This window comes from Mauremys reevesii, linkage group 11, assembly GCF_016161935.1.
Source record: "Mauremys reevesii isolate NIE-2019 linkage group 11, ASM1616193v1, whole genome shotgun sequence".
NCBI lineage: Eukaryota > Metazoa > Chordata > Testudines > Geoemydidae > Mauremys > Mauremys reevesii.
The window spans coordinates 27,572,162-27,595,358 of NC_052633.1; the positions used below are offsets into that span (position 1 = coordinate 27,572,162).

At 39.4% G+C, this 23,197-nt stretch overlaps 2 long non-coding RNA genes across 2 annotated transcripts in view; both read right to left on the minus strand.

Moving 5' to 3' along the window:
- The window catches only part of LOC120374299, an 89,114-nt gene that overhangs the window by 43,316 nt on the left and 22,601 nt on the right, over positions 1–23,197 (minus strand). The gene's annotated exons all lie outside the window — the stretch shown is intronic.
- LOC120374303 lies at positions 275–15,800 on the minus strand. Its single transcript, XR_005585995.1, has 3 exons — positions 15,630–15,800; positions 3,894–3,964; positions 275–405 (listed from the first exon to the last, which is right to left on the minus strand). It is a non-coding gene; the product is annotated as an uncharacterized LOC120374303 (long non-coding RNA).

Genomic DNA, 23,197 nt, shown 5'->3' on the forward strand with positions numbered 1-23,197 from the left:
CATGGCAGAACTGCAGTTCCTATAATGCAGAGGCCCTTAAAAAAGGCAAGCCAATCATAAAGTGGGCTACAGTGCCTGGGTTTCTATGCCTGTCGGAAACATTAGAGCTCCAAAGTGAACTTTGAGTACTGCTATTTGCTGCCTGGGGTGTCCAGCTGTGCTGAGATGCCATGGTATGTTCATCCCCACTTTTAAGAGAAAGAAAGCATCCTCACTGTAGGTAAACTACCTGTACAAGCCCTAAAATGTAGTTATGAAGTAATTACATTCGATGGTGGGATAAGGACAGGCCTGATATTTCTTTAAGACACAGGTCTACCCCAGTTTTAAAGTGATGTTAGTTGTCAGACTCTTGATCAGAAAAGGAAGCAGTTAGTGGGCCAAAGGTGGTGCAACCAGCTCTGCCTGTAATACACAAATTGGATTGCGTGTCAGTTAAGGTCAGTCTATACAAAAACATACCTAACACAGAACCACGAAATTAAAAGGCAAAGCATTTAAGAGTACATACCCTCTTCTCCTTTGCCCAGGGGGACACACCTCACCATTAGTAAAACCATTGTGCATCACAGACAACACACCACAGAATTAATACTGCTGCAGTAAGGATGCCAGTCTTCCAGCACCCTCTTCCTGAAACTCACCACCACCACCACAAACAAGCCACACCAGATTTCCCTTAAATTTCTGCCCTACTATCCTTTTTGCACAGTTAAAGGGAAGGGGGGGGGGAAGAAATCACTCACTCTTGTTTGGGTTATTAAACATCAGAAAAACATTAAAACCACAAATTTGTGGCACAAGACAGTGAAACTCCTGAATGGAAGTCACTAATTTTGTGTAACTATAAACAGCCAGCACATGGCTCAAATAACCAGGCCATGCAGGGAGACCTAGGGAGATGCTGGACTCCCCTGCAAGTTGCTCTGGAGTTGCTATTACAGTGTAGAGCTACAGAAGCCCTAACAACTCCTATGTCATCCCTCTGCAGAGATGCAATGGCTGATGGACCAGATAGTTTTCATACCACCCAATCTCTAAAACCCATCTTACATTTCTTCATGGCATCAAGTTAGAATGATAAAAAGTTTGCTGAAGGTTAGAAGCCTTTCTTTTAAACTATACAAAAAGGAAGTAGGTTTGGTTGCTGTGAGAAAATTTAAGGCCCAGAAGAAAGCTAAAACAAAATTTAATGTTTTTATTGCTTAGAAGAAAAAAAGTCGTTTTCAACATACTACAAAAAGTAATGATAGATTGTAAAGAAATATTTGTAAAAAAAGAAATACAAATTAATGTTATAACCTAATTATATGCATGGCATTACCTATTAAGAAAAGTCAATAATGGGATAATTCAAACACAATTAGGATGTTGAGGGGACACTGAAAATATTTGGGGAGGGGCAGAAACAGAAGGGACTTGTCTGTCTCTATTCCTGTGTAATGATTTTGCAGAAAAAGCTTTCCGTTCCATACACAATCATTTTAAATGCCAAAGGAAATCTGTATTTTGATTCAGATTCAACTGCAGGACATTTTTTCCATCTTCAATCTAAATTGCTTTTTCCTATGTGGTGAGGATTTAGTGCTGTCAGTGTCAATAGCCAGAAGGAAAATAAGCTACCCAACAAAAAAATTTAACTCAAAATTTGGATTACTAATTCTTTGCTTTTAATGTTCCTGACATTTCTAGGCTGTTTCTTGCAAACTGGAAGAGACAAATTAGCAGCAGCCAGAACTGATGCTTGAAGCCAGTGAAATGATTTAAATCTTTCTGTTTTAAAATATTGTTTTAGATGCATTTCATCAGATCAGAAGTGCCAAAAAATCAAAATAGGCAAATTAAAATGGAAACAGTTATACTCAGAGGAAACTTTCAGGAATAGTTAAGAGAAAAAGAACAAGCACAAAGTCCTCATATCTAGACTAGTTGCCACCAGTCAATTCAACTTATTGTATGATGCGAATAAAGATCCAATGTGAAAACTCAGTGAAAACTCCTGTTGGCATAAGTCTTACATTGTTACACAGAGTGACCTACAAAAAAGGCAGTTACCATCATCAACCCCTTGATCTCACATTTTAATAGTAATCATAAATACATATTGAAAAGGATATTGAAAAGGACAGTAATAATAGTGAGGGGCCATCATTGTTTCTTGAGGCAATAATATTTAGATGCCTAGTACTGAGATGATAGTTATTAGCCAGTTGTTCAGGTATGATGGGACCAAATTTTCATCTCTTAAAAATGATACAGTTGTCACAAACACCACCTTCATGAAGACTTGCAGAGCACTGGCTAAGTCAAGTACAAGGTAATGTAGCATCAGTTTGGAAATGAGAGATGTTCACCATAGATGCAAATACTTTTGATCACTGCTGAAAATGTTGATATGGAAATATGTATAATTCAGATCAGTGGAAGCTATGGTTCCACTGCTTCTCTCATTTATTCGGAGTAACTTGATTTTGAACTTCTTGTGCCCAAATAATTTGTTGACCCATATTATGCTCTGTACTGGACAGAAATATGTGAACAGAAAGTGTTGAATCAATTCCAGGAGAACCTTCTCTCTTCTGGGTTCTTGAGGAAAGGAGAAGCAACTAGTTGAGGACAGAATTCAAAGCAATAGATGTATTAAATAACTGATCTCACACTCTGACCTGAAGTTATTTACTTTCCACTTCTGCCAAAATGGGGCAATTCTCTCTTAGGATGAGCTTCCTTTTGGAGAATAGATAAATCATTAAAGTTTCCTTTGGGGTCCTAAGAAGCTGATGTGGTCTTGGACCTGTGTCTATGAAAATTCCTCTGGTATTGGTACTCTCCCTCTTTGGCACCAGTATATTTTGTAAGTGGATATGTACTTTCCAGAATTCTCTCTTTTTCCAGCCAAAGGGTTGGACATCTCAACCCATTTTCTTTCTTTGAAGCTGAAGAACAGGGAAGGATGGACTGGTTCTCAGCTATATCCTGATGGATATGGTTAAAAAGATACTTTGGATTTGTCTTTAAAGTGCATAGTCAAAGCGGGACTTTTTGTGTGCTGCAACAGGGTCCACGTGACCTGTTAATACATGACAGGCTACAGCGATGAAGATTCACCCCACATCTTGCTGCACACTTAATCACTGTGTAGACAAGCCCTTTGATAAATTTCTTGCCTAAGGGCCTGAGCAAAAATCAGGCTGGAAAATCGTGTTATGTTAAAAACCACTGCTTGTAATTATCCTGGAAAATATTTTGAGGAATTCAATAGCTGCCTCATAGGAAAAAAAGAACAGAAAATGGAGTGATTATTTTTAAAATATTCCTAAGATTTCAATTCAGAAGAGAGGTCCTTAAACTAGATTAGTAATGATCTCAGGATATTGGACACTGAGACACCTATGCAGAGAATTATCAATTTTTGTCTGCATTGTCATGAGAGAGAAGAGATTTCTTTAGGCAGTAAAAAACGGAGATAAGAGCTTGGAAGCCCCAGCTCTCAAGTTTCTTGGCTGCCCAGACTCCTTGGATCCCCAGCTTCAGGGCAACCTGCCACACAGACTGCCTTGGAACTGGGGCTCTCAGGACGGCCAGACCCCCTCCCTGGCAGGCTATCAGGGGCCCAAGAAGCTCTAGGAGCCTAGGAAACATTTTGTAGAAACAAACCACCAAAAAAAAAATCCAATGCTGCATAAAAATATAGGGAGTGAAGTTACCATAAGAAAGAATAATGCATTCATTGATGACAGTCTTTTCTGTGTATGTAGGTTGAAGCCAAATTGCTACTGCCAACATTAATAAACAGATATATTGGATTATCCCAATCCTACCACACTATTTCTCCCCCACAGCTCCTCAATCACGTTCAGATTCAAAAACATTTGAGGGAGAGAATGACATACCAGTTCATGATTCAGAAATCACTGAGGAAGACTCATATGTAGTGATTCCACCAATTTTTAGTGATGTCTTCCTGTAAAAGGAATATTGCCATCAGGGCTAGTCCTGTAAGGTGATGAACATCCTCATCTCCCACTGACTCCAATGGGGACTTAAGGTGCATTACATTGCAAGATTGGGCCCTTTGAAACCTCAGATCCAAATCTAGATGGATTTCCATCATTAGGTAATGGACACTGTCCCTTTGTTAATGTAAACAAATGTGTTCTATCTGAAATTGTGTAATACAGTGCTGTAGGATAGCAGATTCTGAAGGACTCTGCTGCACTTCATACTCCTCTTATGACCAGAAAATTGAAGTTTACTGACCTTCAAGAGTACAATATAAGAAAAATCCTAACAGACAAGAATTTGCAGGAGACGATTTTCTTATGGTGGGTGAGGTGCAAAGGGAATGGACCCATTTGTGCTGTTGGGAAATTTAATATGATCATTGATTTTAGTGCATGTCCAGCATCCAGGTGTCATAGTAAATATTCCATGAGAAATCATTTTTAGAGTTTCAAATTACCAAAAACAAGAGTCAATTTTATCTTTATCTTTTATTGGGGCCAATGTATTAGACATTTGGCAGTTTATCCCCTAAATGGAACAACTAGGAAGACTCAATTTTGTTACTATGAAAGGATCACAGAATGCTTCTCTCTCTTGTCTGTGCTAAACTGTCAAACCCAGGCAGTCATACTTAAAGCAAACAGTAAAACACCGAGGGAAAAAATCATGTCTTCACCATTTAAGTGGCAGCTTAGACCTGGACCTTGAACACAGTTAAATTCAGATGACTTAATAGTAAATTGATTTACTGTTTTTATATTAACAATGAGGAATCCGGTGGCACATTAAAGACTAACAGATTCATTTGGGCATATGTTTTCATGGGGAAAAACCCACTTCTTCAGATGCATGGAGTGAAAATTACAGATGCAGGCATAAATATACTGACACATGAAGAGAAGAGAGTTACCTTACAAGGTCAAGTGTTAACAAGGCCAATTCAGTCAGGGTGGATGTGGTCTACTCCCAATAATTGATGAGGAGGTGTCAATACCAGAGAGGGAAAATTGTTTTTGTAGTGAGCCAGCCACTCCCAGTCCCTATTCAAGCCCAAATTAATGGTGTTAAATTTGCAAATGAATTGTAACTCTGCAGTTTCTCTTTGAAGTCTGTTTCGTTGAAGGATGGCTACTTTTAAATCTGTTATTGAATGTCCAGGGAGGCTGAAGTGTTCTCCTACTGGCTTTTGTATGTTACCATTCCAGACGTCTGATTTGTGTCCATTTATTCTTTTACGTACAGACTGTCTGGTTTGGCCAATGTACGTGGCAGAGGGGCATTGCTGGCATATGATGGCATATCAGGGGTCTCAAACACATGGCCAATGGGGTTATTTCCTGTGGCCTGCCAAGCTCCCCTGCCCCCTCTTCTCCCTCACCAGAGATATTTCTTGAAGCACGCCAAGCTCCCCTCCCCCCCGCTCTCCTTCCTCCCCCCCACAGTGCGCTGTGTCCCCGCTCCACCGCCTATCTCCCAGTGCTTTCCCACTGCCAAACAGCTGTATGGCTGTGCTTAAGACTTTCCGGGGGGGGGGGGAGGAGGAGGAGTGGGGACGTGGCGCGCTCAGGGGAGGAGGCAGAGAAGAGGCCGGGCTGGGGTGGGGATTTGGGGAAGGGGTTGGAATAGGGGCAGGGAGGGGGCAGAGTTGGTGCAGGGACTTTGGGGAAGGGGTTGGAATGGGGGCGGGGAAGGGGTGGGAAGAGGCAGGGCAGGGGCGGGGCCTCATAGAAGGTTTCAGTGATGCGGCCCTTGGGCCAATGTACTAGTCCTCATGTGGCCCTCGTGGTGATTCGAGTTTGAGAGCCCTGGCATATATATCACATTAGTAGACATGCAGATGAATGAGCCCTTGATGCTGTGGCTGGGTCCTCTGATGGTGTCGCTAGAGTAGATATGGGGACTGAGTAGGCAATGGGGTTTGTTACAGGGATTGGTTCCTGGGTTAGTGTTTCTGTGGTGTGGTGTGTAGTTGCTTCAGGTTGGGGGGCTATCTGTAAGCGAGGACTGGCCTGCCTCCCAAGGTCTGTGAGAGTGAGGGATCGTTTTCCAGGATAGGTTGAAGATCATTGATGATGTACTTGAGAGGTTTTAGCTGGGGGCTGTACATGATGGCCAGTGGTGTTCTATTATTTTCCTTGTTTTTATATTATTTCAAAAGCAAAGTCTCAATTCCAGATTTTGTTTGCACTGGAAATGCTTAAATAGTATTTGTTCCATGTATACTGAAAATTTGAGAAGGTATTCCTATGCTGAGGGTTTGCTTTATGGAGACTACTGAAGGTAAATGTTCCCCATTCTCAGGAATTTAGGACAGCCGGTGAAACTGATTTAGCTACAACAACAATTAGATAGAAACAAACATTTCACCTGATATTAACTGCGGCTATTTGGAAATAAAATCTGATGACCTTGTTAGGAAAGTGGTTTTGTGTGTTGGTCAGGGTCCTGAATCTTGTTTTGTTTCTTTGTATCTATGTTCCTACATGGACCTTAGAGAATCTGAGCACATCCCATGAGTAAAAATGACAATCACCTCTCAGAAAAGCCTGGGTGAAGAAGTGGGTTTTGCATTTAGCTTTGAGTATGGCAGGATTACTGAAATAATAATGAGGTCTAAGTTTCATAGCCTTGGTCCAGCTCTTGAAAAAGTTGTCTCCTACAGTTATATGTATTTCCCTAGTGGTTAACAGTTTCAATGTTCTAATGTAACATAGCTGCCATGGGAGAACAGGATTGCACAAAGAGAAAGAGAAAGAGAGAGAGACTTCTGCAACTAGTTAGGACCAATTTTGTGCAGGATTTTGAAAAATCAGTGGAGTGACCATTGATCAGTTAAACTGGAGGGGCTGTTCAGTGGGGAGCCTGGAAGACACCAGTGAATGGGTGATATGTTTCCACTACCTTACGTTGCTGGACAGGCAGGCTGCTGTAAGTCCTAACCAGCTAGAATTTTCTCAGGGTATGGGATGTCATTCTTTTATGACAGAAAAGTGGAGGAGGAGGAGGAGAAGGATGGTATGCGAATAAAAAAAATAGCAAATTGGTTAAATATCGCTAAAGCTTATCAAAGAACTGACTGTGATTTATATTCAAACTGTACTTAAATATAGTTCTCTACCAGTCTGTTATATTACTTTTGTTTTTTGGCGGACCATGCATATAATCCTATACTGTAATCCTTAATTAAATAAGCCTCTCCTTGATGTCTATGGAAATTCTCTCAGCAAATACACAGCAAAACATGCTAGTTCCACTGGTGCAGGATTTGCCCTAGAAAATGCCGGAATGATCATACCATGTGTCTGCATCTCTCTGAACTGGAATATAAAGATACCAAAGCAAATTATATCAAATAAAATAAATACTGTAAGAAGATTATAAGAGTCCATACTTGTCACTGATGATTGACATTTATACTTAAAAATATACAGCACAGTAAAGCATATTTATTAATAATAAACAATTATATATTTCAGGGATATATTTTCCTCTCAACGTGAGCAACATCTATGAACACTAATTGGAGTTACACATGCACATTGAAAGGAGATACACCTCTTTTCCTTTTATGTCACTATCCAAAAACATTAGAGTATCACCAGCTGCCACAAGGATCACACTGCATTTTTTGAGCTAATAGTGGTGCAGCTATATCAAGTTCTGTATACAGAAATAAAGTAGTAATTTTAAACATGTTTTTAACAGAACACTTAAAACACAAAGCTCAATTTATAGCTGGCAAAGAGGGAGCAAATATTCTTGGCAATTGTTTTAGATGATTTTAAAATGTTTAGTAACATTGGATATATAATTATTGCTAGAATATTATTTTCTACAAGTTTTAGGTTTGCATATAGAAAAAATTATAGATTAACTCATTTACAATTCCATCCCTTTTAAGTTTTTAACATTTGTATATTTAGCATTTAATCATATATGGGCAATATTATATTAAATAAAAAAGAAACATCAGAAAAATGTTATAAGAAGTTTTGTAAATGTTAACAGAAATAAAAAACAGATCTAAAGTATTACCCAAAACAATACTGCAAGAAAAAGAAATGATTAACAGCTATTCCATTTGTTTTAGTGAAGTTTTGCCATCAAGTGAGAAAGTATCTGGAAGATAAAGAATCCAGTTACATCAGATTATTTATAACAGAGCTAACTAATAACTCTTCATCTGAAAATATTTAAAAGCAGCTCATAAAATATGAATTGCTTTTAAAAGACGTATCATATTATGTTTCTACAGAAAAACAACCATGACATCATGGTCTGTATTTGTGCAACACCTACCACAGTGGAGTCTTAGTCCCTCACTAGGGCTATGTGTTTAGAAATAAAAAGATTATCTGTAATTTCAATGACTGGAGATTTCACAATGAAATTGTAATGACTTTAGAGACACAAGGTGGGTGAAGTAGAATCTTTTATTGGACCAACTTCTGTTGGTGAGAAAGAGAAGCTTGAAAGCAGTGCTTCTCAAAGCCGGTCCGCCGCTTGTTCAGGGAAAGCCCGTGGCGGGCCGGGCCGGTTTGTTTATCTGCCGTGTCTGCAGGTTCAGCCAATCGTAGCTCCCACTGGCCGCGGTTCGCTGCTCCAGGCCAATGGGGGCTGCGGGAAGCGGCGCGGGCTGAGGGACATGCTGGCCGCCCTTCCCGCAGCCCCCATTGGCCTGGAGCGGCGAACTGCGGCCAGTGGGAGCCGCGATCAGCCAAACCTACAGACGCGACAGGTAAACAAACCGGCCCGGACCACCAGGGGCTTTCCCTGAACAAGTAGTGGCCCAACTTTGAGAAGCACTGATTTAAAGCTTATGCAGAGCAATTCCAGATCTGAAGAAGGGCCCTCTGTAAGCTCGAAAGCTTCTTTCTCTCTCTCACCAATAGAAGTTGGTCCAATAAAAGATATTACCTCATCCACCTTCTCTCTCTAATATCCTGGGACCAATAGGGCTACAACAACAATACTGCATACATGTAATGACTTTGGATCTCATCTCAATGGCCTAGTCCCTGAAATACACTTACTCGGGATTTTCCATTCCTTTTTACTAGACAGCCATTCCTGGAATGTTGAAATCTGGAAACTTACCTCTCTCTGTGGTAGCTATTCTTGACCAAGTCAATAGTGTCAAGAAATTAAACCTTAGTCCTTTGGCTTAGCATACTTTACAATTTAGCTCCCAGTTAAATAATACAATATAATTGCAGAAAAAAAATCTATTTTAAATAGATATACAAATATGCCAAAATATTATATCTATAGACTATTCCCCTGAAGCAAGATTAAAAGCCAATATACATTGGTAACTTGTGGATGGGATTTTTTTGAGGCATCTGTAACACTACAGGAAACACAAGCAGCTTCTCATCTTGCTGAAGTTTCTGCAGATTCACTCAGTACATTACTATATCTCCACTTATTTTGTGACAGGCTTGTAATTACTCTTAAAACTAGAAAGAGTATTCAGACACTTGAAGTACATAGTAGATCTCTTTTAATCATAAGGAAACGTATATATATTCTTGTTGGCAAAACATATTAAAAATGACAGAGGATATAAAATAAGTATAAGAATAGAAATTATGTAAAGATGGTTCATATTATTGCTCACAAACAATAACATAAAAAGTATAAATGAAATACAAACATTAGCAAGAGTCCACATCTTCAAGACAAGGGAGAACAGGCAGCAAAACTGAAACCTCCTGGCCCTAAAAATCTACATAAAAATGTTGGTATGGCAAAAAATACATGTAGAATGTACTGTGTTACAGCACTGTTTGACACAAGAATTGTAGAGAAAGTCTGAGTTGTATAATATGGCACAGTGACCAACTGAAAAACGTAGGGATATGGATATCAGCTCTATTACAAAATTATGAGCAGAACTTCAGAACAGTAAGACTGGACACAGTTTGATGAAGTGAATTTGTCTATATCTCAACTTCTGGAGTGCTTTATATAATATGTTTAAATAAGATCAATTTAGACCGCATCTAGATTGAGTAATTTAGGCTCTGCTCTGAATTTGCACCCTGGTGTTGAGATTGGTAGCAAAGAGATCTGTAGGAATTACACCATATAACGACAACTGAATTTACTACCAACTCTGAGTGATCACTCATGCTGACCCAGATTCGTTGATATGCATGTCTTTTACACTATCTAGTGCATCAATAATGGAAATACTGCACTTAGTTTGGGATGCACCATTCCAGAAGATGAGAGGCCTCCTAGAGTAGTGGGAAACTGAGGCTGTTTCTATACTGACATTATTCAGCAATGTAGTGACACTGTTGTACCTACATGGGTGCAAACCCCAGATTAGTTGCAATGCACCAGTATAAAATGGGGTTTGCATTTGTACCAGTGCATCAAAGCCCAATTTCAAACTGGGATAAGCCATGCTGGTGCAAGCCCAGTTTTACATAAAAGCAAATTATCTATATTGGGGACACCAGTGAAAAAAATCCTTCAGAGACAGGACCTGAAACTCCCTTTGTGATTTAGATGATAAACTGCCACAATGTTTACTCTGAGGGTACGTCTACACTACCTGCCGGATCAGCGGGTAGTGATTGATCTATCAGGGATTGATTTATCGCGTCTAGTGTAGATGCGATAAATCGATCCCCAATCGCTCTGCTGTCAACTCCTGTACTCCACCACAGCGAGAGGCGGAAGTGGAGTTGATGGGGGAGCGGTGTCAGTTGACCCCGCGCTGTGAGGATGCGAGGTAAGTCGACCTAAGATACGTTGACTTCAGCTACGCTATTCTCGTAGCTGAAGTTGCGTATCTTAGGTTGATCCACTCCACCCCCAGCGTAGACCAGGCCTTAGACTCTGAATCAGTTTGCCTCTGATCAAACAAAGGAGTGTTCATGAGAGAGTGCCAAAAGATTTATTTACAGCCTAGACTTCCCTGTTTTCCAGAGGCTGTTGGTCACCAACTGGCTTAGATGTGCTCCCTAACCTAAACTGAAATTATCCAGGCCTGTGATGAAAGCAATATTGGACAATATAAAAATGATACCTTTGAGGATACTGTTCCAGTAGCAGAGACTCAGTTCTTGTCTAGAGAGGGAAATTGACCCGAACAGCTATTTCGGAATAGTTCATCATATGGACACACAATTACTGAATAAAAGTCACTTTATTCTGGAATAATTACTTTGCTCAGTCCCAATATACTGAAAAGGGAAGAGGCTGTTCTGTGACTTTTTGCTTTGCAAGTTGTGAAGACAAACATTCAAAATGTCAGGAGCCCAGAACAAATCCTAAGAATTTAGAGGGGATGATACTATCAAAAAACACTACAAAACTTTATCTTTCTAAATTGTTTGTTCATTTTTCAGAGGTCTAGATCTAGGTCATTTTTTAGAGGCACATGCTCCTTTTTTTCAAATAGGAAACTAACTACTTGGAATAAAATTCCTCTCCAGAAAGGTCTTTGGTACCTGTTCCATAGCACCTCTCAACAATATGATGTTTTAATGATATATTTTGAAAAGGACCCCTGAAAATGGATGGAAAAGTAGAGTTGAGTTTTGGCATGGATTCAAAGTGGATAGTATAGCTCTTTTGATGTCTTGGTCTAAGTAGTCAAATTCCACATCTGAAGAAAAATAGAACAAATGGCCCCCAGTTGGTAGAGAAAAGGGAAGTCAGGATTGGTATGAAGTTTCCTTCTCAAATTCTTCGAAAACTGCTGTTTTTAAATATAATATATCGTGGATGAAAGATCAGAAGCAAAATATTATCTATGATGCCTGTGATGGGGCCACTCCTGATCCACTCCACTCCCAGCGTAGACCAGGCCTTAGACTCTGAATCAGTTTGCCTCTGATCAAACAAAGTGTTCATGAGAGAGTGCCAAAAGATTTATTTACAGCCTAGACTTCCCTGTTTTCCAGAGGCTGTTGGTCACCAACTGGCTTAGATGTGTTCCTAACCTAAACTGAAATTATCCAGGCCTGTGATGAAAGCAATATTGGACAATATAAAAATGATACCTTTGAGGATACTGTTCCAGTAGCAGAGACTCAGTTCTTGTCTAGAGAGGGAAATTGACCAGACAGCTATTTGAATAGTTCATCATATGGACACACAATTACTGAATAAAAGTCACTTTATTCTGGAATAATTACTTTGCTCAGTCCCAATATACTGAAAAGGGAAGAGGCTGTTCTGTGACTTTTTGCTTTGCAAGTTGTGAAGACAAACATTCAAAATGTCAGGAGCCCAGAACAAATCCTAAGAATTTAGAGGGGATGATACTATCAAAAAACACTACAAAACTTTATCTTTCTAAATTGTTTGTTCATTTTTCAGAGGTCTAGATCTAGGTCATTTTTTAGAGGCACATGCTCCTTTTTTTCAAATAGGAAACTAACTACTTGGAATAAAATTCCTCTCCAGAAAGGTCTTTGGTACCTGTTCCATAGCACCTCTCAACAATATGATGTTTTAATGATATATTTTGAAAAGGACCCCTGAAAATGGATGGAAAAGTAGAGTTGAGTTTTGGCATGGATTCAAAGTGGATAGTATAGCTCTTTTGATGTCTTGGTCTAAGTAGTCAAATTCCACATCTGAAGAAAAATAGAACAAATGGCCCCAGTTGGTAGAAAAGGAAGTCAGGATTGGTATGAAGTTTCCTTCTCAAATTCTTCGAAAACTGCTGTTTTTAAATATAATATATCGTGGATGAAAGATCAGAAGCAAAAGATTATCTATGATGCCTATGACCACAATGGTATGATTTCTCAGATGACTATATCTTCCCTTCTAACAAAAATAGAAGACTGATGGGAAAGAATACTAGAGTAGTCTGTAGCAGTGTACTGCTGCCTCACTTGCTTGTTAGATAATTTAGCCCTCAAGCTAACCCAAAACTCCTTCGTCTTAGATAATAAAAGTTCATATAAAAGTCCAAAATCTTCACCTAGCCTTCTTCCCTGAATAACACCCCTCCCTCAAGTGTCAGTTTAAATCTTCAGCTCTTCTTCCCTCCCTGAGGTATAAGAGCAATGCCCCTTGTAGTTCTCCCAGTGTCAAAGAGGAGCTCAAATCCTCTCAACTCCAGTCTTGGGGCCTTTGACAATGTAGGAAGCATCAGGTCAGACCAGCTCACCTTGTTTCTCCTTCTCCGGAACTACTTCATGAACTCTCTCTCCTTGGACTATTCCAGAAACCCTCCTGTTGCTAGCTACTTGTTTGCACAGCAGCTGGAGAGGTGTTTCCCAGCACTGATAGACAGACATGCGTTTACTCTGTTGAAGTTAGCATGGTAAAAATAGCGGCATGGCTATGGCAGCATTGGCAGTAGTTTAGGCTAACTGTCTAAGTCCCTACTCAGGGGATTGGGCAGCACTGTACTAAGGCAGCTAGCCCGAGCTGATGTCTATACCACAGTGGCCATACTGCTATTTTTACTGCACTAGCTTGAGCTGAGCTAGCACATCTGTCTAACTGTCCTAGGAAGCACCCTCCCAGCTACTGTGTGGACATACCCTGGGCCTTTGTCCTACAATCCTTTCACAGTACCCTTCTCAAAGCACTTTTTACAGGGAGACCAAAAGCTCCTGCCCTTTCTGGTCTTCCTCCTCCCTAGAGAAATCCAAAGGACATGAAGAGAAGACATTCTTTAAATTGGCTATGCACCAGTGCAAGAAGCCTGGATAACAAACAAGAAGAATTGGCTTTGCTCATTTATGAGCATAAATGAGATCTAGTTGGTACTATTGAAACCTGGTGGGATAATTCACTTGATAACCATTTTTAACATGCCAATCTATTTAGGAAGTACTGAGTGGGTAGAAGGAGAGGGCCGCTCTGTCAAAATTGGCATTACCTGTTTCTGAGTTACTGACACGTCAGAAGAAAATTATCTTGAATGCTCATGGATCAATGCCCTAACAAATAAAGCACAAGATGGAGTATTAGTTTGGTGTCTACAACCAAATCACACTAGGAACAGGATTAGTATCTCCTTAAACACCTGTCTGTAATGTGTAGTAAAAAAAGCTGCGTGATCATGGGAGAACATACATTTGAGTTAGAAATGCTGGAGGTTTCATGCTGCCTGTACTAAACATCCTTGGAATTTCTAATTATTATTGATAACAGTTACCTAACTCAAAGTGTTGAATCCAACATGGGGGATTCTATATAAAAATCTTATCTTGACCAAGAGAACTAGAACTTGACAAAGAACTTGATCACAGAACTAAAAATTAGTGGCAATTTGTAATGTACAAACAGAATAAAGTCCAAACTGGTAATAGTTGGTGCTTCAAAAGAGCCACTATCACAAAGCTGAAAACAATTATAAGCCAAATCATAGAATCATAGGACTGGAAGGAACCTCAAGAGGTCATCTAGTCCAGTCCCCTGCACTCATGGCAGTATTATCTAGAAGAGTTTGTCTAACCTGCTCTTAAAAGTTGCCAATGATGGAAATTCTACAACCTCCCTAGGCAATTTATTCCAGTGCTTAACTACCCCGATAGGAAGTTTTTCCTAATGTCCAACCTAAACCACCCTTGCTGCAATTTAAACCCATTGCTTCTTGTCCGATCCTCACTAGTTAAGGAGAACAATTTTTCTCCCTCCTCCTTGTAACCACCTTTTATGTACTTGAAAATTATTATGTTCCCTCTCAGTCAACAAATCCAGTTTTTTCAGTCTTCCCTCAGAGGTCATATTTTCTAGACCTTTAATCATTTTTGTTGCTCTTCTCTGGACTTTCTCCAATTTGTCTACATCTTTCCTGAAATGTGGCACCCAGAACTGGACACAATACTCCATCATCTGTGAGGCAGAATTTAAACAGAAAAATGTGAATGATATTTGGGAATTATTTAAGAACACTAACAGATGCCAAAGAATCCACAATTTCACAATGAAGAAAAAAGGCCATACTGGTTAAAAACATTTACCTGGCTAAGAGGGGAAGTGAAAGCAGAAATAAAAATTAAAAAACAAAACAAAACACCAATATGTTACAAAAGGAAGAAAGGGGAAGTTGATAGCAATGAATAGAAATCATAAGCTAGGAACTGTAGGAAACTGATAAGGGATGCAAAGGAACACAATGAGAAATGTATGGCAAGCAGAGTTAAGGAACTAAAGAGTTTTTAAAGTGTATTAGAAACAAAAAGAACTCTAGCAATTATATTGATCCATTACTAGACAGAAATGGTAGAATTAGCAACAATGCAGAAAAGGCAGGAGCATTAAAAAATGTTTCTTTGCTGTAATTGGGAAAAAAAGATGTAGTCATATCATATGCTGATGACACTTTTCATTCCAATAGTAACTCAAGAGGATGTTAAACAGCAGCTACTAAAGTTAGACATTTTTAAATTTTCAGGTTTGGTTAACTTGTATCAGGGCATTTTTTATGAGCTTGCTGAAGAGCTCACTGGACTATCAGTGTTGCTTTTCGACAAGTCTTGAAACACTGGGAAAGTTCCAAACGATTAAAGCTGAAGATGTGCCAATATTTTAACAGGGCAATATTTTGGGGGATACTGAATGGCCTGTGTTAAACAGGATGTCACTAGATGATCGCAACAGTCCTTTCTGGCCTTGGAATTTATGAATAAACTTACTCCTTCCCAAACACTCTTTTAGTCTCTCCACCATGGCTTGCTGCTTCCCAGGATCTGTGAACAGAGATATCCTTGCTCCTTTCCTGCTCTCTCTGGACTATAACCCCAGAATTCCCCTGTTCTGAGAACCAGCCAAATAAAGAATTTATATGGACCTGGAACCTCCTTTGAATGGTCAGCATGCTTTGTATCACGTTCCAAGACACATAAGCTGATGTCACTGAAGACCAAACTATTCCACAGAATGATCAGCTTGCCATGGATACCTCCAAAACAATCCCCAACCACCTTCATTTTGGTTCAAAACAAATCAGCAAGAAAAAGGGAAAGTCTATAAACATACCATAAAGAAAGAGTCAAAACACCCCTTGATCTTCAGGGCTTTCTACTCTGTTTACCTCTCAGAGGCAGTCTGGTGCTAACTCCTCTGGCTGGCTGGCAAAACATTGTTGCTCCTTAGCAGTTCCAAGCTCTTCCTATTCCTCCCTCTTGAATATAATTGGTCTTTCCCTGAGTCACTGCAGCTGTGGGTGTCTCACCCTAATTGCTATTTCTCATAGCTGAGATAGGGCCTGGCTAGTTTGGCTATCTCCAGTCAGGGAGGGTTCTTAACCCTTTCCTGCCTGTACTTCGTGTGGGGTTCAAAACATGAGTTCGAAACATTGAATAGCAATGAGGCTCAGTCAGATCCATAACACCCCTATACTAAGACAAGGCTGAGTTGAGGGACATAAAAGGCTGTTTGCTTTTTAATACCTTACTTTCATTGAAGTCAGGGTGAATAAAAATAAATGATTTAAAAAAAATTAAAATCAAACTTTTACAATTTAAATTAAATACATTTTTCTTTTAAAAAATAAACCCATTTAAAATTAAATTTGAGCTTATAACAACCTATGTTAAGGCCCCACTTTTCCAAAATTTATTTAAATTATTTAAATTTAAAAAACAATAAGCAGTATGTGTTTGCCGATGAAGTTGTAAGGAAAGTCAAACCACTGAATTGGTGGAAGTCAGTGGCTAAACATCTGGAACCAGAATTTGCTGATGTGCTAAGCCAGCTTTTGATAGCAGTAGCCTCTTCTACAGGTCCACAGAGAATATTTTCTTCATTTCAATTTATTCAACTAATTCAGTACAATGAGTAAGTCATTCAAGTTAAGAAACCAATTGGGAGCTGAAAAAGCAGGAAAGCTTGTTTTCCTCTTCCCAATCTATGAATAAAAATGAGGTGGAGAGGACAAGATCTACTAGTTCTAAAATCTGGAAGGACAGGATGATGAGAAACAATAAGTTCAATTTAAACAAGAGATAATATAACACTTCCTTTGTTGAATAAATGAGAGTTTTAAAGACAAAACAACTTTTGATAAATTGTATGTATGTAGCACATTTAAGATTATTTTTATTACTTAAATTGAACTATCTTAAAATATTGTTTTTTGGACTTTTTAATTTAATTCCAATTTCCATCTAACTAAAGCTTGACACAAATCACAAATAAAAATATTTAATTATCTAGTAAACAAGAAATTCATCATTCACCATTTTCTAACATCATAAACATAAAATTAAGAAATTCAGTAAATGTATGTTAAGCTATATAATTGCTTAAATAAATGTGCATAGCTCCAGTGCCCTCTCCTGATTAGCAAAAAGTGCCACCGCATTTACTGTAAAGGCTATATTTAATTGCAAATCAACATATTTTAATGGTTACCCACCAATGAGAATCAACCTTTCTTTATGAAAGTAACCAAAAAGTACAAATTTAAAAAAGATTAAAATTGATGGTTTAAACAAAATATCATATTTTCTGATTTAAATCAGCGATTTAAATCAATCCACTCTGATTGAAGTATCTTGAGGCCTTCAAATTGTCCTCTCTTGAGAGAAGCTGACAAACCAGGAATTTCAATGGTCCAGTAAGGCCACCCGATCTGAATACTTAGACATTTTCTTTGGAACTCTAACCAACGACTTTGAATCCAAGTTTCAAATCTCTGAGAATTAAATGCCCTGCTGTCAAAGCTTACTCCACACCATCTGAAAGCTGAGTGTCTCTCCAGAATTCCCATAACAGGATCCAAAGGAATCAAAGATGTAAAACCACAGAAGTTTTCTTAGTTATTTTTCAACTAACACTAAACTAGCATTATCACCAATTGTCCTAAATTTAAACCTATATTGGTACAAAACTAGAAAGTGTACAAGAAGAAAACATTCCAAAACTGATTGTGTCAACAGAAGGAAAAGAGCTGAGGAAAAGGGCATAGGTTTTTATAACTATAGTTTGCAACTGACTGCAGATCTGACATGTACCCCCTAAAAGATGAGCTTTAAAACAGGTTCTCAGGCATACTGGATACAGCACAAAATTCCTATCAGTGGACATCAGCAGAGGTAATTGTATGAAGAATTACTATTGCTGAAACTTCTTGAAAGTAAAAGGAAATTCAGCTATTTGCTGGACCAACATTCAGCACTGATTTTATTCTAATAACATTTTTACAGGAGTATGTGCAGTAGAGTGGCACAGGAAGGGTGAAGAGAATCTCTTCAGTACCACTGCCATCCCAGTTGTAGCCCTAGTTGAGCTATCACATAACAGGGGCAACTCTCCAGGGGAAATAAAATATATTGCACCTGTTCACAAATGTGTTCAGCTATTATTCATCTTTACCTTGACTCTCCTTCTGATGAAATACATGTTTGTGCCAGAATCACTTCCCATCATGACTATGCCAATGGCCTCTTAAGGTCTTCCTAAATCCCTACTTGCTAAACATCAGGGAATCCTGAATGCTACTGTCAGATCACTCTCTCATTGCAATATCAATCCTATCATCTGTGACCTTCACTGGCTTTGTATCTATTGCCAAATCTATTAAAAATTTCTACATATATCCACTGCACACTTACTCTGTGATCTCATAGCAAGCTGCTCCACTGCCCACCCACTTCACTGTTCCAACCTTCTCCTTGCCACATTTTGCATTGTGATATTAAAGGATTGCAGGTGTCCAGTGCTGGTACTGTAGATAGGCAACCCAAGCAGGTGCATTTGGCACCTTTTACTCAGTCATGTATCATCTGATGTCATGGACTGGCCCTGGGCCTTGCAATGAGGGGAAAAAGGGCCAAGGATCTGCCAGCTCTTTATGGCAGTCAGCATAACTGACTGGAGAGCTCAAGAGAAGAAAGAGCAGGAGGGCTACAGATTCTCTGGCTAGGTCTACACTGCGGGAGGGGAGTTGACCTAAGATACGCAACTTCAGCGAATAGCGTAGCTGAAGTCGGCGTATATTAGGTCATTTTACCTGGCCATGAGGACGGCGGCAAGTCGACCACTGCCGCTCCCCCGTCGACTCTGCTTCTGCCTCTTGCCACGGTGGAGTTCTGGAGTTGACGGCAGAGTGATCGGGGATCAATTTTATCGCATCTAGTGTAGACGTGATACATCGATCCCCAATACATTGATCACTACCCACCGATCCGGTGGGTAGTGTAGACGTACCCTCTGATGAAGGAAAGGGCCTACCAAAATAGGAGCAAAGACTGGGGAAAGAGGCTATTACAACTACTGCTGCTGCTTGCCCTCAGTGAGGCACCAGAAACACAGAACAGGCAAAAACAAAGGTTTGGCAGAAAAAAAGGGTGTGTATGGAGAAGAGTAAAAGAACACAAGGAATGACATGGGACGGGAGAGGATGCAGAGGAAGGATAAGAGAAAAAGGAGGCAGGGGAGAGACAACTAATGGAAAAGGGAAAAGCTTGATAAATGAAAGGAGAAAAACACAGAAACATAAAGCACCACATTCTACTTGCTTTTTGATTTTACATAGAGTATCTATCTAGGTTGTATTCATCAATGGTGTAAAATTTTTGATGAAGTTCATCCCAGATTATTTGGCCCATTAAGTTTAATTTTATTTTAGAGAAAGATGGTTATCATAATATTAAAATACAATATGTATAGATCTATAGTTTTATCTATATATCACACAGGACATAGGGCTATACCTTACATCAGCTTGGAAACTGAAGGCCGGAGCAGAATGGGGCAGCTGACTTGCTGTGTGGAATTTCTTGCCAGGACCCCAGGACAAGAGGTGCCCATAATCTCCACGAGCATGAGCTCTAGAGAACAATATAGTGAGCCTGTCTATACTTTATTATTCTATATAATTCCAATTTTGTACCCAATTCCTCTTTTTAAAAACAAATTACTACTGAATGTTTTTTTATTTGGAAAAGTGGAAAACCAAAGATCAAATTAAAAATCTTAAAATCAAACAGGAGACAAACATTATCTGATTTCAAACTGTATTAAGAGGCAGCAACACTTTTATTCCTTGTCTCCTGTACACTATGCTTGCATGCATCTATGGCTGAATTTGGAGTTGAATGCTTTAAACTGTGGGTGGGTACTTACAGAATGGAGCACTGTGTTATAATACTCTTATATCTATGTAACACATTCGGGATGGTGGAACAATTTTTATAGTGGGGGTGCTGACAGCCATAGAACCAAACTGTAAACTTTGTATATAATGGAAACCACTTCAAGCCAGGGGGTACAGCAGCACCCTTAACACCCTTAGTTCCAGTACCTAATGATACATTTCAATCTAAAGTAATCTTAACGTGCTTTAAAAACTAAAACACAGAGATCATTTCATCAACCACTGAAACACAGCTACCTCAGGAATGAAATGCAACAACTGTTTCACAGTATACAGCACAGGACAGGAAGCGAAGAAGAATGCCATATCTAATTAAAATTGCAGGGGGAATTTAGTTAGGAAGAATGTAATTATCCAGTTTGGAATTTGGCCAGGCCATTAGGGTTAACATCTTATACTTATAGAGTCCCATGGGAATTTTAACAACCACATGTGTTCAGGACCTTGGTTTCACATCTCAACCTCCAGGAGCACAGGGCTCTAACACATGCTGGGCCACTGGTTTAGTATGGAATTAAAGGGAAGGGTGCCATCTGCTGCATTACCATCACTAGTTCTCATAAGAACTCATAAGAACTAGTTGTTCCTTAGAGGTCTTCTATCCAAGTAACTACCCAAGTCAATATTGCTTAGTTTGTGACATCTGATGGAAACTTAGTAGATGATAGCATGATTGCAAGCTGCACAGTATACAGTACATCAAGACAATCTCAACTGTTTTTTTTAAAGGCAGGCAGAAAATGAAAATGATCAAAGAACATATAAAAGACCAAGACCCAGTCCATCATTTCAATTTCATAAAAATACTAAGAATTATTATCAGTGAAAAAGTTCAGGGGTCTACAATTATCTCAGCAGTTAGGTGAAACCACTGAATTAATCTTCTAAGTAACAAACTGAGATCAAATATCTTTGTTAACATAAATATACATCAACCAACAAAACACAACTCAGATGACCTTATTAGCAATAACTCATCAATATAGTCTATTTGTCAAGCTCAAGAAGCTCTGAGAAACATCAGAAGACCAAAACAACATCACTGGGCTGCTCTTTCATTTCATTTCCATGAAGATTTGAGATACCACTATTTTAACTGGAGCCACATCCCTAAATATGCATTCCAGGAAGTTCTCCAGAGTCCTTTCTATGGTGCTCATCATGGTAGAACAAGTGCCTCACAATAAAGTTACAAGGCAGAGCTTTACTGAGTGAGAGCAAGAGGTTGATTCTTGTTTGGAATATCTCTGATTCTCCATTATTTCCTTTTATACTGTCAGGTTGTAAGCTTATGGTGAACAGGTCTGAGTACCAGACTGGTTCCTATTGTAGATCTGGGGTAAAATTTTCAAAGGTGCCTAAGTCCCATTTTCAAAAGTTGCTTAGGCACTTAGGAACCCACTGATTTTCAGTAAGATTGATTCTGCTATGTGCCTAAGAAACAGATTTTTAAAGGGATTTAGGTGCCTAAAGATGCAGATACGCACGTCACAGAATTTTCAAAAATGCTCAGGTCCCATGGATTTCAAGTCACTTTTGCAAATTTTACCACTGGTCTGGGAGGAATCTTTACCAGTCCTTGCACTACTATATGTAAGATGGCTAAAAACAATGGCCTATAGGACAGTGGTAGGCAGTGATTTTCAGTTAGGCTTCTATCTCTCTCTCTCTGGTTTTTGTATTACTCTTGCTAGTAAAGGAGTCAGAAGGAAGGCATATAACAAAAGCCCAAGCCAATCTTGAGGCACTGTATCAAGGTCAGTGTAACTACTCTCCCATTCTGGAGGAGTTTCTTTTTAAACTTCTCTGTATTTTAGACCTAGGGGAATTCTCTCTCCTAAAATGGGTTTTTGAAGGGCACTCTCAGAAAGGCCCTCAACTCTGCAACTTCTGCTACCCTCACCACCCACCCACCCAGTCTGAGAGAGCCTCATTCTGTTAATTTTTAGGGCATGATGCAAGGTGCATCAGTTTGCCTGAGAAGTAGATTAGAGAAGGCTGAATATCTGTTGGATGGGGGATTTTATTAACATTTGTTAATAAGCTTGTTGTCGAGTTCTTTAACTGGGAGTTTCTAATCTGTGTTTTATTTTTGTGCATGTGCTCAGAGATATTTGATATGCATACCTTATGAATTGAAAAAACTGTTAGATAAACAGATTTTATATGCTAGAAGGTCCATAATATATTGACAACAAATCTTTTTATATGGATTGATTTTAGATACAAGAGATTTTTTCAGCCACATGAAGTTTTTCTAATTCTTTCCTTTTTGTTCCTGGATTATTACACACACACACACACACACACACAAACAAAAAGGTTCTGGCCCTGGCCCTTGTTTGTTTAGGTAGTAAACCAATACATATTGGTTGAGGTATAGCAAATGGAAATGCACAAGGGCCAGAATTGTTGCTTGGAAATTTAGCTGGTTTATTTTCTAAGAAGTGTTCACCATACTCCCCGGCTTAAGTGTGGCCCTAGATAGATACCTCAGCATATGACACTATGATTAATTTTTTCCTTAATGGTACTAGGAATAGAGTCACCTGCTCCATTATTCACAAAGCCAGTGAGGAGAGTACTTCAGTACAATTTTCACCAGTCTCATAGCTGAATCTCAGTGCCAGTTCTATTTTTTTATGCATGGTTTCCTTTGGAAAGAAATATTCTTCATTTGGGAAAACAACATCTTTCAGGTGGGATGCCAATACTGCAGCCTTTGAGAGCCATGACAAGTTATTTATCTATTTTTGATGTCCCTTTTGGAATAAATAGAATGTTCAGCACCAGCTCTTAAACCATCTAAACTTATTAGGTTGTACCCATCCTCCCTTTATTACAGTTGCTACTGTAACATTTAGACCTTTGAGCCTAAGAAAAAGTGAGCTGATTCTCCAGTGTAGTGCAGCCACTTTGCCCAACTCTATGGTATAAACTGGCCCTAAAGTCAGGGCCGCCCAGAGGGGGCAGCAAGTGGGGCAATTTGCCCCAGGCCCTGGGCCCCAGAGGGGCCCCCACGAGAGTTTTTCAGGGCCCCTGGAGCGGGGTCCTTCACTCGCTCCAGGAGCCCTGGAAAACTCTAGCGGGGCCCGGGCCCTT